This window comes from Somniosus microcephalus, chromosome 11 (assembly GCF_052327205.1).
Source record: "Somniosus microcephalus isolate GS21.2 chromosome 11, FLI_Smic_1.0, whole genome shotgun sequence".
Classification (NCBI taxonomy): Eukaryota; Metazoa; Chordata; class Chondrichthyes; order Squaliformes; family Somniosidae; genus Somniosus; species Somniosus microcephalus.
Window position 1 is genome coordinate 3,730,411 of NC_140997.1, and position 20,333 is coordinate 3,750,743.

The following is a 20,333-nucleotide window of genomic DNA, read 5'->3' on the forward strand; positions in this document are numbered from 1 at the left end:
CAGAAAGAACAGTGAGCGTTCTAAAAATGGGCGACACAGACATAAAACGCTTTAAAAACTGTGGATATTGTGGAAACAACTGGCATGGAGAAAAGGAGTACTGCCCTGCCAAAGGAAGGCAATGTACTAAATGTGGTAAATGGAAATGTTGTGTATGTAACCTGTTCCACCTTAAGAGAGCTTAAGCCTGTTCCACCTTAAGAGATGTACTACTTTCTCAGGCTGCTGTAGACGTAATACCGGGGGTGAACACACCGGTATATAAGCATTGTGCAGTAATCTTGTATTCAGTATAGTCCCTACCTCCAACCAGTAAAGACCTGTTGAGTTATACGTTTAAGTCTTTGTGTTAATTGTTCAATACAATACACATACTTAACACTGGCGACGCGTCAGGTTCTTACCCTGCGGCAGTTATTCCACGGCGGTTGAAGAGAGGTTTCAAACCTCACCACTCACCACCCCACTGGAAGCGACAGGCATTAGGACCCTGAAGCCTCCATCAGCTTGTGAACCGGAGTAGAAGACAGGACTGGGGAAGAGAGGTACAGGGCGATAGCGATCGGCAGATAAGGGCCGGGCCGCTTTGAAGTGAGGGGCGCAGCCGGGCCATCGATCGCATCCGCTGATAAGGGCCGGGCCGCTTTCAAGTGCGAGGCGCAGCCGGGCCATCGATCGAAATCCCTGATAAGGGCCGCACTCGGGCTGAAAGGCGCGGCGGCTGCAGAAGCTCAAGGTGCGAGAGCCGCGGTGCACAGCGCGGGCTATCGATCGCGGCGAAGATAAGGGCGGCACTCGGGGGCTGAAGGGAGACGGCGTCGGGGGACGGGTGAAGACCGCCAAGCGTGGGAAAACCGCCATTTTGTGGGCGGAGGACGACGGCAAGAGCGGGAAGCCGCCATCTTGGATAGCAGTAAAAAAAAAAAAATCTGAGAAATTGCAAATCTGATAAAGTACTACAATGCCTAAACACGGGAATATTAGCAACTTTGATAGTGACATCGAAGATTGGGCCATATATGTTGAACGAGTTAAAAATTATTGTAAGGCCAATAAAATTCGTGAGGCTGATAAAGCACCAACATTATTAAATTTAATGGGTGCGAAGACATACGGGCAATTGAAACACCTGTTATCACCAGATGAACCGGCGGATAAGACGTTCGATGAGATTGTTACTGTCCTGAAAGATCATCTAAACCCCACGCCGCTGATGCTAGCGGAACGATTTAAATTTTACGACAGAAGGCAGCTACAGCATGAAAGCAATGCTGAATATTTGCTGGAATTGCGTAAATTAGCGAAATATTGCCAGTTTCGAACGGGACTGACAGATGCACTACGAGACAAATTTGTGTGTGGTTTATTTAAACAGGATACACAAAAGCGACTGCTCGAGGAGAATGAGCTGACGCTTGAGAAGGCGGTCACTATGGCAGCAGCACACGAAGCCGCAGCGAGAGGCACGGCAGTAATGCAGCTACGGTCACCGGAGCTCAGTGCACACAAATTGGGTGTGAGTTCTGGCAAATGTTATCGTTGTGGAAAGACAACGCATGATCAGAACCAGTGTTGGTTTAAAAACCAAGAATGTAGAACTTGTGGTAGGCTTGGACATATAGCTAGAGTATGCAGGTCAGGGAAGAAGACCAGCAACAAGAAGTCACCGCAAGGGAAATACGCAAAGGTACACAAGGTGGCCGAACAGGAGTCCGATTCAGACGCAAGCAGTATTGAACTGGCTAGCTTAAGGGTACTCAACGTTGGTAAGGGTGCAGACCTCCAGACAATTTGGCTTACTCTTCAGATAGAAGGAGTCCAAGTAAAAATGGAATTGGACACTGGATCGGCATTGTCGATCATGAATAAGAAAGATTACAGAAGGTTATTCCAACATATTCCCCTACAGGATACGGAGATTATATTGACAACCTACACGGGGCAGAGAGTGTACCCCATCGGGACAATAAAGGTTGCAGTGGCCAACAAGGGCGAAGGAAGTCAAATAATGGACTTATATGTGCTACCGGAGGGAGGTCCACCACTACTAGGCCGGGAGTGGTTTAGAAACATAAATATGGACTGGCATTCGCTAAAAGCCATAAAGAGTGAGAACTCGGTGCAGATAATCAGCCCAGACTCTAGAACTGATGATGGTAAGACCAACCCATGTGCAAAAGACAAAGTTTCAGCACAGAATTCCACTGAGCAACAACAACATAGTTTAACAGAGAATTCTGAGTCTGTCAAGTCTACTGATATGCACATTTTTGAGGGACACTGGGCTCGAACTCAACTCCATTTCAAACTACAACAGCAATTAGAACAAATGATTCGCCGTTTTGAGCAAGAGATGAATGAAATAAAAAAGTTCTTTGTTACAGAGTGGGAGAATCTGGAAAGGCAACAGAAGCAACTGATGGAGAAAATGGAGCAGGAGCACACCAACCATCTGCGCGAGGAGGCCGAACGAATCAAAGCTGATTCAGGTTCTGAAGGTGCGTGCCATAATCTGGTGTCAGAAGAGTTAACGGTCAGCCAACTCCTTCATATGCTGAGGGACAAGACTCTGAAATGGGAAAAACTTGAACACGAGCTGCGATCTTCAAAGGAAAAGGGTTCGGAGCTCTCAAAAGTCATTGAGATGGCTGATGTGACGACACAGACTGAAACGACTGCAACAGAGCAGCCATTGGATGCCAAAAGTACGCTGACTCACGTCAATGTAGAACAACAGACCGCTGAAACAGCTGCTCCGGTAGAGGGACTGCATAGTCCGAGCAATCAATCTCCAAAGGAAGTTGAAGTATTAAAATCACAAATGAGGTCACTAGTAAACGACTTGCTGAAAGCCCAGAAAAAGCTGGATGCAGAGGTACACATGAAGAAGTCTCTTCAGGAAAGATGTCTGGATTTGGAACAAGAGCTGGCTAACGTCCAGCTGGGTATGGAGGAAATAGACGACCCTCTCGCTGGCCTAGCTCAGGACGACTCCGAATATTACGATGTCCTGTCCTGCCCAACTTGTAACTTCGACTCCCACCATACAGAAATCATGGAGGAGCACCGAAAGTCTACGGAACATCGGGAGAAGGTGGCTCTACTACGGGAAGTAAGAGAGATAGAGAAGGAACAGCAGTCGGATAGCGTCCAGTTGGGTAAGGAAGAAGTAGAAGGGCCTCTCGACCTGTTGAGTGATAGTGAATACTACGAGGATGTGGTATGCCCAAATTGTGATGGAAACTCCCAAAGTGCTGAAATCCGGAGGAAGCACTTAAGGTCTAAAGAACATAGAGAGTTGGTAGCATTACAGCTGTCCGCCGAGAAGGTGGGAACGACAAGAGTTGTAAAAAGGCAGAAAAGAAAAAGAAGAGGCCGAAAATAATAATTGTTTAAAATATTGTTACTTCTACTACCTCCGGCCGAACACTACGAAAAGATGCTGTCTGGAACGAATTAAGATCAGAGACTGAATTTACGAACTGTTCCCACAGAGACTGAACCTGTAAACTGTTCCCACTAAGAGTATGTTGCAACTGTTCGTAGAGATTGGATCTGTGAACTGTTTTCCGCAGAGACTGAATCTGTGATATGTTACGTTAAACATGAAGTTATATATGTATATATGTTATTACGTTATGTTAAATGGGGGGATGACTATAAAGCTAAGAAGGGAGGAGTGTTGTGTATGTAACCTGTTCCACCTTAAGAGAGCTTAAGCCTGTTCCACCTTAAGAGATGTACTACTTTCTCAGGCTGCTGTAGACGTAATACCGGGGGTGAACACACCGGTATATAAGCACTGTGCAGTAATCTTGTATTCAGTATAGTCCCTACCTCCAACCAGTAAAGACCTGTTGAGTTATACGTTTAAGTCTTTGTGTTAATTGTTCAATACAATACACATACTTAACAGGAACCACTTTGCTAAAGTTTGCAAGACTGTTTTTGGAAAAGCAGTACACACAGTGAGTGACAGCCAAATGCCAGATAGAGAGCCAAATGCAGAGGAACTGTTTATTGATTCTGTGTCACAGAAAAAACAGATTTCAGAGACTGAGCAAGCTTTTGCCGATATTGAGATAGGAAAACAGGACAAAGAGCTTAAGTTTAAACTAGACACTGGATCTCAGGTTAATGTAATTCCTCTGAGTGAGTATCACAGCTTGAAGGATGAGTGTGAGCTACAGCCCACCTCATGCAGACTGACCGGCTATGGGGGTGAGCAGCTCATTGTAAAAGGCACATGCGTGATGAAATGCAAGTACAAAGAAAGCGACATGATGTTGGACTTTTACATTATTGACACTCAAGCACCCCCAGTACTAGGTCTAAAGGCATGTTTAGACATGGACCTCGTCAAGCTAGTGCTATCATTGACAGCACCAGTTGATAAGCAGACAGTCATGGAGGAGTTTGCTGACGTTTTCAAAGGAATCGGACTATTCCCAGGTGAATGCACTATACACCTTGACCCAGCAGCAACCCCTGTGGTTTGCCCACCGAGAAGGATACCCCTTGCTCTATGTAGTCGCCTGAAGGAGGAGCTGCAGAGCATGGAGAATACAAAAATCATCGTCCGGGAAACAGAACCGACAGAGTGGGTAAACGCGTTAGTAGTGGTTGAGAAACCACGTACAGGCAAGCTCAGAGTCTGTCTCGACCCCAGAGATTTGAACAAGGCTATCAAAGGGAGAAATACTCACCAACCAATCACTTACCTGTCTTAATGCGAGGAGCATTTGTAATAAGGTGAATGAATTGGCTACGCAAATAAAGGTAAACGAATACGATTTGGTTGGGATTACGGCAACGTGGCTCAAGGATGGCCAAGACTGGGAACTCAACATCCAGGGGTATTCGATATTCAGGAAAGATAGGCAAAAAGGAAAGGGAGGTGGGATAGCATTACTGGTTAAAGAAGGGATTAACACAATTGTAATGAAGGATATTAGCTCTGATGATGTGGAATCTGTATGGGTAGAATTGAGAAATACTAAGGGGAAAAAAACATTAGTGGCAGTGGTATATAGACCTCCAAACAGTAATGCGGAGGTTAGGGATGGCATTAAAAGGGAAATTAAAGAAGCGTGCAATAAGGGCACAGCAGTCATCATGGGTGACTTTAATCTACATATAGATTGGGCCAACCAAATTAGTAACAATACTGTGGAGGAGGAATTCCTGGAGTGTTTACGGGATGGTTTCCTGGATCAATATGTTGAGGAACCAACCAGAGATCAGGCCATCTTAGACTGGGTATTATGTAACGAGAAAGGATTAATTAGCAATCTTGTTGTACGAGGCCCCTTGGGTCGTAGCGATCATAATATGATCGAATTCTTCATTAAGATGGAGAATGAAGTAATTGACTCAGAGACTAGGGTCCTCAATTTAAATAAAGGAAACTACGATGGTCTGAGGAGCGAGTTGGGTAGGATTGATTGGGGAATGGCACTCAAAGGGTTGATGGTAGATAGGCAATGGCAAACATTCAAAGACCGAATGGATGAGCTATAGAATTTGTTCATCCCAGTTTGGCATAAAAATAAAACAAAAAAGGTGACTCTACCGTGGCTAACAAGGGAAATTAGGGATAGCATAAGATCCAAGGAGAGGACATATAAATTGGCCAGAAAAAGCAATAATCCTGAGGATTGGGAGCAGTTTAGGATTCAACAAAGGAGGACAAAGGGATTAATTAAGAAAGGGAAAATAGAATATGAGAGTAAGCTAGCCGGGAGCATAAAAACTGACTGTAAAAGCTTTTATAGATATGTGAAGAGAAAAAGATTGGTGAAGTCAAGCGTAGGTCCCTTGCAGTCAGAATCAAGGGAATTTATAATGGGGAACAAAGAAATGGCAGACCAACTAAATACATATTTTGGTTCTGTCTTCACAAAGGAGGACATAAATAACCTCCCAGAGATGCCGGGGTACATAGGGTCTGATGAAAGGGTGGAACTGAAAGAAATCAGAATTTGTAGGGAAATGGTGTTAGGAAAATTGATGGGACTGAAGGCCGATAAATCCCCAGGGCCTGATACTCTACATCCCAGGGTACTTAAGGAAGTGGCCCTAGAAATAGTAGATGCATTGCTGGTCATCTTCCAGAACTCGATAGACTCTGGAACAGTACCCATGGATTGGAGGGTAGCTAATGTTACCCCACTATTCAAAAAAGGTGGTAGAGAAAAAGCGGGGAATTATAGACCGGTAAGCCTGACATCGGTAGTGGGGGAAATGCTAGAGTCCATTATAAAAGATGTAATAGCAGAGCACTTGGAAAACAGTGACAGGATCGGACGAAGTCAACATGGATTTACAAAAGGTAAATCATGCTTGGTTAATCTACTGGAATTTTTTGAGGATGTAACTCGTAAAATAGATAAGGGAGAACCAGTGGAAGTGGTATATTTGGACTTTCAGAAGGCTTTCGATAAGGTCCCGCATAAGAGATTAGCGTGCAAAATTAAGGCACATGGGATTGGGGGCAAGGTATTAACTTGGATAGAGAACTGGTTGGCGGACAGAAAGCAAAGAGTTGGAATAAATGGGTCGTTTTCCGAGTGGCAGGCAGTGACTAGTGGGGTACCGCAAGGATCGGTCCTAGGACCCCAGCTGTTCACAATATATATTAATGATCTGGACGAGGGAATTGGATGTAATATCTCCAAATTTGCAGACGACACAAAGCTGGGTGGGAGGGTATGCTGTGAGGAGGATGTCGTGAAATTCCAGTACGATTTGGACAGGTTGGGTGATTGGGCAGAAACATGGCAAATGCACTATAATGTGGATAAATGTGAGGTTATCCACTTTGGTGGCAAAAACAGGAAGGCAGATTATTATTTGAATGGCAATAGATTGGGAGAAGGGGAAGTGCAAAGAGACCTGGGTGTTCTTGTGCACCAGTCGCTGAAGGTAAGCATGCAGGTGCAGCAGGCGGTTAAGAAGGCAAATGGTATGTTGGCCTTCGTAGCAAGAGGGTTCGAGTACAGGAACAAGGATGTCTTGCTACAGTTGTACAGGGCCTTGGTGAGACTGCACCTTGAGTATTGTGTGCAGTTTTGGTCGCCTTACCTGAGGAAGGACGTTCTTGCCATGGAAGGAGTGAAGCGAAGATTCACCAGGCTGATACCTGGGATGGCAGGAATGACATATGAGGAGAGATTGTGTTGATTGGGCTTATACTCACGGGAGTTTAGAAGATTGAGAGGGGATCTCATCGAAACCTATAAAATTCTGTCAGGCCTGGACAGACTAGATGCAGGAAGGATGTTTCTGATGGCCGGGAAGTCCAGAACCAGGGGTCATAGTCTAAGGATAAGGGGTAAGCCATTTAGGACTGAAATGAGGAGGAATTTCTTCACCCAGAGAGTGGTGAACCTGTGGAATTCTCTGCCACAGAGGGCGGTGGAGGCCAGTTCATTAAATATATTCAAGAAAGAGTTGGATATATTTCTTAAGGCTAAAGGGATCAAGGGATATGGGGAGAAGGCAGGGACAGGGTACTGAATTTGGATGACCAGCCATGATCTCATTGAATGGCGGAGCAGGCTCGAAGGGCCGAATGGCCTACTCCTGCTCCTATCTTCTATGTTTCTATGTTTCTAAACGCCCTCACTACCCTCTACCAATGCTAGATGACATCACACCCAAGCTAGTGGGAGCACGTTACTTCAGTGTAATGGATGCACGATCAGGATACTGGAATATGAAGCTCACAGAAGAGTCATCTGAGCTAACAACGTTCAACACACCATTTGGACGCTACCGATTTCTGCGTTTACCATTTGGTCTTATCTCAGCTCAGGATGAATTCCAGCGGAAGATCGATGAAACCTATGAAGGCCTCGACGGAGTAGTTACAATCGTAGACGACATCCTCATCTATGGCAGGAATAGAGAGGAACATGACAGGAACCTCCGTGCGATGCTGCAAAGATCACGGGAGAAAGGTATCCGGCTCAACCCCGAGAAAAGCATAATTGGATCCACCGAGATCAGTTATTTCGGGCATCGCCTCTCAACTGATGGCAATAAGCTGGATCCAGAGAAAATCTCCGCCATCAAGAAGATGGAGCCACCGAAGAACCGCGCAGAGCTAGAGACAGTACTAGGCATGGTTAACTACTTAGCCAAGTTTGCCCCGAGCCTCTCCGAAATCAACACACCCATGCGTCAGTTGCTCAAACAATCCAATGAGTTCCTGTGGGACAAACAACATGACACAGCATTTCAGAAAATGAAAGACCTAATCACCAGAGAACCAGGACCAGTTCTTGCCTACTTCGACCCCAACAAAGAGCTCAGGCTACAAGTGGACGCGTCAAAGTATGGACTAGGTGCAGTATTACTGCAAGAAGGAAAGCCCATCGGCTACGCTTCCAGATCTCTCACAGACAGTGAAATCAACTATGCTCAAATCGAGAAAGAGCTGTATGCAATTCTGTTTGGATGTAAGCGTTTCCACCAGTACGTCTATGGCCGACAAGTCATTGTGGAGTCCGACCACAAGCCACTCAAGTCAATCATGAGGAAACCACTAGCCGCAGCCCCACCAAGGCTACAGAGAATGATCCTTCAGCTACAGAAGTATGACTTCACAATCATTCACCGTCCAGGCAAAGACATTCCTGTCGCAGACACGCTCTCCAGAAAGTCTCTTAGCTACCAGGACAGCAGCCTTAGTGAAGGCATGGATGTGCAGGTGCACATGGTGTACAACAGCTTACCTGTGAGTGACTCAAAACTGAAGGAGATCCGAGCAGGAACAGAGAAAGATGCACAACTCACACTGCTGAGCAAAGTCATACATGAAGGATGGCCTGAGGAAAGGAGGAAATGCCCTCAGAGCATATCTGAATTCTGGAACCACAGAGATGAACTGTCACAAATCAACGGAATCATCTTCAAAGGGGAGAAAATCATCATTCCTACCAGTCTCAGAGAAGAGATGTTGACAAAAATTCATGCTGGACATATGGGCATGGAAAAATGCAAACAAAGAGCACGTGACATTATGTTTTGGCCCGGAATGTGCAAACACATTGAGGACATTGTTGGAAAATGTTCCATTTGTCTAGAACACCGCCCATCAAATGTAAAAGAGCCCATGATACCTCACCGTATCCCAGACAGGCCCTGGCAGGTCGTGGCAATGGATCTGTTCACATGGAACAGCGTCAGCTGCAAGCAAGTGCATGCAAAACGTGTACAGAGACAGCAACACCAAAAGAGATACTATGACAGGTCAGCTAGACTACTGCCGCCGCTGCACAATGGAGAATCCGTCAGAATCCAGGAGCGTGACTACTGGAAGCCTGCAGTCGTCATCCAGCCAGCTGACACTGAGCGATCGTATCACGTCCGCACCCCAGAAGGACAGGTGTACCGCCACAATCGCAGGCACCTCCTGAACACCAAGGAACAACACCGTCATTCCAACGAGAGGTCAAGCCTAGAGTTATCCTTGACTTGTGAACTGTCAAAGGGTGTAGGCGGATTGCTGCCCTAAAAAAATAACTGTACATCGTTATTGAAACATTGAGATGTTTTCAGTGCTAGTTAAATGTTGAGTTTACTTATATGTTGATGCTACTGAGAACATTATGTAGAAGAAAGGTTCAAAAGTAATGTATAACATTTTTCTTTTAAAAGAAAGGGGATGTAACATTCGCATATTGAATTATCATTGGCCCGCAGGCATCTGCAAGGAATACCTATTATATTCACATCATAATCATAATCAACTTTATTGTCATTGTTAGTGCACAAGTGCAGTACAACGAAATGTAGGCTTGCGGCTCCCGAGAGTGTACATTTAGATTAAGACATTTAAACATTCAACATACATTTGGCTTGTAATACATTAACATAAACATAAACATAATAAAGTGCATTGGCAGATGTGCAGGCTTTAGAGTTTATTTGTGGAGTTCAGTAGGATGACAGCCCTGGGAAAGAAGCTGTTCCTAAATCTGGTCGTTCGGGTGCGAATGCATCTGTAGCGTCTCCCAGATGGCAGGAGGGCGAACAGACTGTGGCTGGGGTAGGTAGGGTCTTTGATGATGGACCGTGACCTCCGTAAACAGCGTTTCTGGTATATGTGCTCTATGGTCGGTAGCCGGGTGCCGGTAATGCGTTGGGCAGTTTTGACTACCCGCTGCAGGGCTTTCCGGCCATAGTAGCTACAGCTGCCATACCATACTGTGATACAGTTCGTCAGGATGCTCTCTATTGTGCAGCGGTAAAAGTTAGAGAGGATCAGGGGTGACAGGTTACATCCCTTCAGCCTCCTTAGGAAATATAGGCGCTGCTGGGCCTTCTTCACCAGAGAGGAGGTATTGAGCATGTGATCACATGCTGAGTTGTCATTGGACTGCAGGCATCTGTAAGGACTGCTATTGTTTTGGAGGACCCAGGGTCCTGACTCCATCTTGTCCACACGGTGCTGTACTGCTGTGAGTCAGATCAGACCTGGTGCTTCATTAAAAGAGTTTAAACTGTAATACTCCGTTGTCCTGCAATTTATTAGTTTTGTACAAAGTGTACAAAAGAAGACATGGTGTACCTGCCCTGGGAGTGTTTGATGGGACAGTGTGGAGGGAGCTTTACTCTGTATCTAACCTGTGCTGTACCTGCCCTGGGAGTGTTTGATGGGACAGTGTAGAGGGAGCTTTACTCTGTATCTAACCCGTGCTGTATCTGCCCTGGGAGTGTTTGATGGGACAGTGTAGAGGGAGCTTTACTCTGTATCTAACCCGTGCTGTACCTGCCCTGGGAGTGTTTCATGGGACAGTGTAGAGGGAGCTTTACTCTGTATCTAACCCCGTGCTGTACCTGCCCTGGGAGTGTTTGATGGGACAGTGTAGAGGGAGCTTTACTCTGTATCTAACCCCGTGTTGTACCTGCCCTGGCAGTGTTTGATGGGATAGTGTAGAGGGAGCTTTACTCTGTATCTAACCCATGCTGTACCTGCCCTGGGATTGTTTGATGGGACAGTGTAGAGGGAGCTTTACTCTGTATCTAACCCGTGCTGTACCTGCCCTGGGAGTGTTTGATGGGACAGTGTAGAGGGAGCTTTACTCTGTATCTAATCCGTGCTGTCCCTGCCCTGGGAGTGTTTGATGGGACAGTGTAGAGGGAGCTTTACTCTGTATCTAACCCCGTGCTGTATCTGCCTTGGGAGTGTTTGATGGGACAGTGTAGAGGGAGCTTTACTCTGTATCTAACCCCGTATTGTACCTGCCCTGGGAGTGTTTGATGGGACAGTGTAGAGGGAGTTTTACTCTGTATCTAACCCGTGCTGTACCTGCCCTGGGAGTGTTTGATGGGACAGTGTAGAGGGAACTTTACTCTGTATCTAACCCGTGCTGTACCTGCCCTGGGAGTGTTTGATGGGACAGTGTAGAGGGAGCTTTACTCTGTATCTAACCCGTGCTGTACCTGCCCTGGGAGTGTTTGATGGGACAGTGTTTTAGATATTAATTGAGGGACAAATGTTGTCCTGGACACCTGTTGAATACCCTGATCTTTTACGTCCACCTGATAGCGCTGTCGAGGCCACAGTCTAATATCTCATCTGAAAGATGGCACCTCCGACAATGCAGCACTCCCTCAGTACTGCATTGAAGTGTTAGCCTGGAGTGGGGCTTGAACCCCTGACTTTCTGGCTCCATGGAAAGAGCGATAACCACTGAGCCATGGCTGATAACGAGTCCTTGGGTTTTTTAACTGAAAAGAATGTTAACCTGCAGCGATTCTGGGCAGTGGTTCCATTTCGAGTAACAGTGTTTATTGACATGGCGCTATCCAACCTTGTTAGTCAACTCGACACTGCCGAACCGTGTTGGTCGCCATAGCGCTACCCAATGCGACTCAAAGGACAACCTGCCTGATTTTCCCTTTATTGCCCAGAGAGGCTAAGTCCAATTGTAACATCCACTCCGAAATCCCAGATAGGATCAAGTAACTCACTGTAGGAATGTCTAGTTCCTATCCAAAGACTGAGGTCCACTCAGGCGCTCAAACAAAACGAAGTTTAATGGAAACTAACAGGTTTAAACAAGTAACTGCAGGAGAACATCGAGTGTAGGTCTATTCAGTTCGGATGCTCCACGAGGACTGCTGGCTGGTCCCGTGGTTGACGTCATGATGTCATGACGTTCTTCCCGCCAGTGGGGGATCACGTGATGTACGGTGTGACGTCATCGCGTTTACCCGCGCTGTTAAAGTAATCACGCTCTGTACAAGTAAACTGTATAAATAAAGATACAGACTCAGGCTGTAGCTAACATGTTGTTAAAGGGAATTATATACAAACGATCTGAGTCCTTTAGTGGTTCCGCCACATCACCACAAGCTGGAGATTGAATCTGGGAGCTGCCAGCTCGCTATGGGCTGGTGCCACCCTTGTCCCTGGGACCACCGGGGAGCTGATCACTGCTTGATTTGGATTTTGTTGTTTCCACTTGACCCTCTCGGATGGTGGAGATGGCAAGAGATTTGGGCATTCTAGTGCAAACATCATTAAAGGTACATGAGCAATGCCGTGTGGCGATAGCTAGAGTGACTAGGGTGCTGGGGTGTGTCCATGGGACAATTGAGTACAAGACGAGATACACTGTTTTGTCCTGGTACAAGACTGTCGCATTTGGAATACTGTGTCCAGTTTTGGTCTCCTCACAGGGTGGGTGATATTGAGGCTTTGGAGAGGGTGCAGAGAAGGAGCCACTAGACTAATTCCCAGTCTAAAGCATCTTAGTTATCAAGATAGGCTAAAAGAATTGAGACTTTCTACCTTAGAGAAGTGTAGACTTAGGGGGGATCTGATTGAGGTTTATAAGATAATGAAAGGAATTGTTAAGTATGTGTATTGTATTGAACAATTAACACAAAGACTTAAACGTATAACTCAAACAGGTCTTTACTGGTTGGAGGTAGGGACTATACGTAGGTCTTTACTTCATGCCCACAGGCGGGAACTGAGGGGAGATCAGTACCCACAGTACTATTTATACCCCTATGGCCAGGAGTGGTACTGCGTATCACTACGCCCTACAAGTAGTGCAGTCCTGTCCATAGGTTCAAAGTAGCACACATATTACATACACAACAGGAATAGATTGTGTTCCAGCTGATAGTTTATTTCAATTAAATAGGTTAGGCAGGTCCAGGGGTCACAAATTTAAGTTGTGTAAGGCTAGATCTAGGTTAGATGTCAGGGGGTTGTTCTTTCCCCAGAGAAACAGAGGAATCAAGGGATATGGGGGTCGGGCAGGAAAGTGGATTTGAGGTCGATGATCAGCCATGATCTTATTGAATGGCGGAGCAAGCTCGAGGGGCCGAATGGCCAACTCCTGCTCCTGTTTCTTATGTTCTTATGAATAGTGGGCCTCTGGAACAGGCTGCCGTCTCGTGCGGTGGAAGCTGATTCGCTGAGTTCCTTCGAGCGAGAGCTGGACCTGTGTCTGGCCGGGGCGGAGATCACCTCGTACAGAAGGTGGGCACTGCGGGGAATTCAGAGCCAGAGTGAGCTCCGGGACTAGTCTCCATCGCCATGGGGGGGTCGGAGAGGAATTCCCAGATTTTTTTTCCTAAATTGGCCGGGGTTTTTTTCTGTTTTTTTGCCTCTCCCGGGAGATCACCTAGTTTGGGATAGGGTGGAGAGAGAATATGTTGTGTGGGACAGGCTGAGTGGACCAGAGGTTCCGTCACTGTTCGTGTGTTCGTATGTACCGCCGTCAATCACTGCCCCACGATTAGCCTTTGTTTTAAAGTTTGACTGCAGGAGTAAGAAACGGTTAACCATGGTGACAAGAAAGAATTGCCAGCTCTCTGCAGATACAGCTGAGCACTGGGAGCGGCTGATGCCGAAAGCCAAATATGCATCAGTCAGGCACAAGGAGCTGGCTAATATTTTCCCCTCTGTCAATGAATTAACAGGAACAAAGCTCTTTGAGACTGAGGCATATTCCTAATGCACCGTGTGTTATATCAAAGCGCGATCAATAATTGGAGTTCAAGTGTGGCACATAGTCTGTTCTCCAGACAGCTTATTTCATGGATCAGAGGGAGCGCACACAGCCCAGCTGAAGGAATTCATCAATTCGTATTCTTTAATAGAGAAAAAAAAGCCCAGGACCTAATCTCGACTGGCCTGGCTCTCTCTTGCTTGGTAATGGCTCAGGCTGATAAGGCTTGATCTGTGTGTACAGTAACTTGCCTTAATGTACCAATGCATGAATAGAATAATGTCGAGCCAAAAGTATCTGATGATATCAGCAGGTTACCTTGTTGAATGCAGATGGAGATTCTCTGGCTTTCTGCATTCCCTCTAATATTCTTTCGATTTAACTGTCAGTCTATCTATCTGTAAAAGTCTCGAGTCTGGCAAGTATCCATCACACTCCATTGTTACACACCAGACGTCACACCAGATGTCACACACCAGACATCACACTCCAGACGTCACAACAGACATCACAGCAGACGTCACACCAGATGTCAGAGCAGACATCACACCAGACGTCACACACCAGACATCACACTCTAGATGTCACACCAGACATCACACACCAGACGTCACACCAGACATCACAGCAGACATCACACACCAGACATCACACCAGACATCACACACCAGACATCACACTCCAGACGTCACACCAGACGTCACACACCAGACGTCACACCAGACATCACAGCAGACATCACACACCAGACATCACACCAGACATCACACACCAGACGTCACACCAGACATCACACCAGACATCACACACCAGACATCACACCAGACGTCACACACCAGACATCACACTCCAGACGTCACACCAGACGTCACACACCAGACGTCACACCAGACATCACAGCAGACGTCACACCAGATGTCAGACCAGACATCACACCAGAAGTCACACACCAGACATCACACTCTAGACGTCACACCAGACGTCACACACCAGACGTCACACCAGACGTCACACACCAGACGTCACACACCAGACATCACACTAGACGTCACACACCAGACATCACACCAGACGTCACACACCAGACGTCACACACCAGACATCACACCAGACGTCACACACCAGACGTCACACTGCAGATATCACACACCAGACGTCACGTCAGACCAATTCTCCTCTCATTAACCTCACGATGTGTCGAAGAAGAATTCGTCTCTAACTGACCTCTGGAGGAGCTTCTTTACATCCATTGGACCTTTGTTGCCTTTAGGCCAAGTTACACACAAACGCACCGTAGCAGCAGGATAAGGGGTCGATTTCTGTCTGCAGAGCCTCGCTGCAAGTTATCACCAGGGTGGAGCCTGTGGCACCCCCCGGCATGACTTCACGCCCCTACCGCACAGATGAAACCCCCTCCGTGTGTCACTTGATCTAACACTCCGATGTTACAGCTGCAGAATATCCTCCGCTTTAACATGAGTGATGCCACGGGAGCACCGCCACAGCTCTGTAAATAAAATATTATTTTTTGGCCACCTGCTGGGGACGAGTATTAGGGAAGCAAGCAGACCTCCCCAATGGCTGAGGCAGTAAGTATATCACCAAGTGTCTTACAGAACTACACAGACCCTTCAGGGGAGCATAGCAGGGGGTGGGGGAGGGGGGGGGCTTGAAAAATCCACTTAATAATACACAAACTCAAAATCAAAAAATGAATATTCGTTTAAACTAAATCAACATCACAAAAACTGGGTCTAGTTTCGCTGGCGATTTTAATTTTTGAGGAATATATTTCATAAACTTTTAGAAGACACTGGTTCGGCCTCAGCTGGAGTATTGTGTCCAATTCTGGGCACCGCACTTTAGGAAGGATGTGTGGGCCTTGCGGAGGGTGCAGAGGAGATTGACCAGAATGGGACCAGGGATGGGGGACTTCAGGTATGTGCAGAGACTGGAGAAGCTGGGATTGTTCTCCTTGGGGCAGAGAAGGTTAAGGGGAGATTTGATAGAGGTGTTCAAAATTAGGAATGGTTATGATGGAGTAAATAAGGAGTTTCCAGTGGCAGGAGGGCCGGTAACCAGAGGACACAGATTGAAAGTGATTGGCAAAAGAACCAGAGGGGAGATGAGGGGAATTCTTTTACGCAGCGAGTTGTTGTGATCTGGAACACGCTGCCTGAAAGGGCGGTGGAAGCAGATTCAATAATAACTTTCAAAAGGGAATTGGAGAAATACTTGAAAAGGAAGAAAGTGCTGGGCTGTGGGGAGAGAGCGGGGGAGTGGGACGAATTGGAGCGGGCACAATGGGCTGAATGGCCTCCTTCTGTGCTGTATCAGCCTATGATTCTGATATATCCAAAGTAACATTTAACTAGTCTAAAGAACAGGACAGTCTGGCGTCGATCATCATTTTCACCAGTACACCACTCAGTGTCCTTTCAAACTCCGCGATTTGACTCTGGGTGAAGTTAATACTTCTTTAAAGCTTACAACTTGTGACAAGTTTGAATGGAGAAAAAAATTCACATTCAATTTTAAACGGAAACGTTTAATTGGACGTGGCATTAAAAATCTATTCTTACTTAAAAGCCTCCAGGGACAAATATTAAACGGGTGCTGTCAGTGTGATCGCTAATTAAATATCACACTGAGCAGATTAACACAGGACAGTGCACTGCAATGACATTATTTCAGCTTTTAAATAAGATATCTACAAGTTTAATCTCACCTCTGAAATTTCCTCTCCACTTCATTCTTATATCCAAATTCCCCATCCTACACACCCCTGAATCCACACCTTGATTCCTGGAGCCAAGACTGATCGCACTACCTCCTACTCGAGATCAATCTTTAGCAGGACCATGTCCGTGAACTCCTCACTTCCCCTCTCTTCCTTTCTTCCTACACTCCACCGGTTTAAAAACCCAAGCTGCACAACTCACACCACCAACCAGCAAACGCCAGACTGATGCAAAAGACGAGGGGTCTAAAGAGACAGATGTTAAGGTGCAAGCTTGGAACAGTGTAGAGGGAGCTTTACTCTGTATCTAACCCGTGCTGTACCTGCCCTGGGAGTGTTTGATGGGACAGTGTAGAGGGAGCTTTACTCTGTATCTACCCCGTGCTGTACCTGCCCTGGGAGTGTTTGATGGGACAGTGTAGAGGGAGCTTTACTCTGTATCTAACCCGTGCTGTACCTGCCCTGGGAGTGTTTGATGGGACAGTGTAGAGGGAGCTTTACTCTGTATCTAACCCGTGCTGTACCTGCCCTGGGAGTGTTTGATGGGACAGTGTAGAGGGAGCTTTACTCTGTATCTAACCCGTGCTGTACCTGCCCTGGGAGTGTTTGATGGGACACTGTAGAGGGAGCTTTACTCTGTATCTAACCCGTGCTGTACCTGCCCTGGGAGTGTTTGATGGGACAGTGTAGAGGGAGCTTTACTCTGTATCTAACCCGTGCTGTACCTGCCCTGGGAGTGTTTGATGGGACAGTGTAGAGGGAGCTTTACTCTGTATCTAACGCGTGCTGTACCTGCCCTGGGAGTGTTTGATGGGACAGTGTAGAGGGAGCTTTACTCTGTATCTAACCCGTGCTGTACCTGCCCTGGGAGTGTTTGATGGGGACAGTGTAGAGGGAGCTTTACTCTGTATCTAACCCGTGCTGTACCTGCCCTGGGAGTGTTTGATGGGACAGTGTAGAGGGAGCTTTACTCTGTATCTAACCCGTGCTGTACCTGCCCTGGGAGTGTTTGATGGGACAGTGTAGAGGGAGCTTTACTCTGTATCTAACCCATGCTGTACCTGCCCTGGGAGTGTTTGATGGGACAGTGTAGAGGGAGCTTTACTCTGTATCTAACCCGTGCTGTACCTGCCCTGGGAGTGTTTGATGGGACAGTGTAGAGGGAGCTTTACTCTGTATCTAACCCATGCTGTACCTGCCCTGGGAGTGTTTGATGGGGACAGTGTAGAGGGAGCTTTACTCTGTATCTAACCCGTGCTTTACCTGCCCTGGGAGTGTTTGATGGGACAGTGTAGAGGGAGCTTTACTTTGTATCTAACCCGTGCTGTACCTGCCCTGGGAGTGTTTGATGGGACAGTGTAGAGGGAGCTTTACTCTGTATCTAACACGTGCAGTACCTGCCCTGGGAGTGTTTGATGGGACAGTGTAGAGGGAGCTTTACTCTGTATCTAACCCGTGCTGTACCTGCCCTGGGAGTGTTTGATGGGACAGTGTAGAGGGAGCTTTACTCTGTATCTAACCCATGCTGTACCTGCCCTGGGAGTGTTTGATGGGTCAGTGTAGAGGGAGCTTTACTCTGTATCTAACCCGTGCTGTACCTGCCCTGGGAGTGTTTGATGGGACAGTGCAGAGGGAGCTTTACTCTGTATCTAACCTGTGCTGTACCTGCCCTGGGAGTGTTTGATGGGACAGTGTAGAGGGAGCTTTACTCTGTATCTAACCCGTGCTGTACCTGCCCTGGGAGTGTTTGATGGGACAGTGTAGAGGGAGCTTTACTCTGTATCTAACCCGTGCTGCACCTGCCCTGGGAGTTTTTGATGGAACAGTGTAGAGGGAGCTTTACTCTGTATCTAACCCGTGCTGTACCTACCCTGGGAGTGTTTGATGGAACAGTTTAGAGGGAGCTTTACTCTGTATCTAACCCGTGCTGTACCTGCCCTGGGAGTGTTTGATGGGACAGCGTAGAGGGAGCTTTACTCTGTATCTAACCCGTGCTGTAGCTGCCCTGGGAGTGTTTGATGGGACAGTGTAGAGGGAGCTTTACTCTGTATCTAACCCGTGCTTTACCTGCCCTGGGAGTGTTTGATGGGACAGTGTAGAGGGAGCTTTACTCTGCATCTAACACGTGCTGTACCTGCCCTGGGAGTGTTTGATGGGACAGTGTAGAGGGAGCTTTACTCTGTATCTAACCCGTGCTGCACCTGCCCTGGGAGTGTTTGATGGGACAGTGTAGAGGGAGCTTTACTCTGTATCTAACCCGTGCTGCACCTGCCCTGGGAGTTTTTGATGGAACAGTGTAGAGGGAGCTTTACTCTGTATCTAACCCGTGCTGCACCTGCCCTGGGAGTGTTTGATGGGACAGTGTAGAGGGAGCTTTACTTTGTATCTAACCCGTGCTGTACCTGCCCTGGGAGTGTTTGATGGGACAGTGTAGAGGGAGCTTTACTTTGTATCTAACCTGTGCTGTACCTGCCCTGGGAGTGTTTGATGGGACAGTGTAGAGGGAGCTTTACTTTGTATCTAACCCGTGCTCTACCTGCCCTGGGAGTGTTTGATGGGACAGTGTAGAGGGAGCTTTACTTTGTATCTAACCTGTTAGATCCGTGGTTCAGTGGATAAATAATCACACGGATGCTGTACATTAACAAATAACAGGTCTTTACTGGAGGAGGGTAATCTCTAGACTGGGGTACAGAGGCATGCGCACAGCTTATATACCGGTGTGGTCACTGCCGGTACTACAGTATACAGGAGCTGTAAAAAGTAGTTCTGACTTAAAGGCACATACACTACAATTCCTCCCTTTTTAGATTAATAATACCCCCTTAATATTCAAATAACAATTACATTTTTACATGTATATTCAATAACAAAAGTCCATTTATAGATTCAGTCTTGGGACGGCTTCCTGACCCTTTCGGGATAGCGCCTTTCCAGAGGTTCTTGTTCTTGGTGCAGAGGCGATTCTGACCCCTTTTCATCGGGTAGTTCATCGGGTTCCACTGCTACTGGGTCTGAAGTAGATGCTACCGATATGTCGGGTTCATCCCCAGGTACTCGAGACATGGGGTTGACGCATTCCTGTGATGCTAAGATCTGATCGACGTGGCGTCTCACAATGTTCTCCCTGACATCCACTGTGTACATTAATGGCCCCTGCCTTGTACATATCGTTCCGGGTTGCCACTTCTCTGTTCGATAGTCCCGGGCCAAGACTGGTTGCCCTACATTGAAGCTCCTTGTCGGCTTCTCGTTGATGTGCTGGAATTGTTTGTCCTCAACATATCTTCGCACATTTGGTCTGAGCAAGTCCAGACGAGATCTCAACCTTCGGTTAAAGAACATCACGGCCGGGGTCTGGTTGGTAACTGCATGTGTTGCGTTTCGGTAGGCGAATAAGAAATTGTCCAGCTTATGCTGTAGTGGAATTTCCTTGTCGCACATGGCCTTTATCGCCTTCTTAAAGGTTTGTACGAACCTCTCAGCCAATCCATTGGTGGCTGGATGATACAGGGCGGATGTGTAATGCCTTACCCCATTCCTTTTCATGAATTTTTGGAACTCGTCGGACACAAACTGTGGTCCATTATCAGAGCAGATCTGCTCTGGCAACC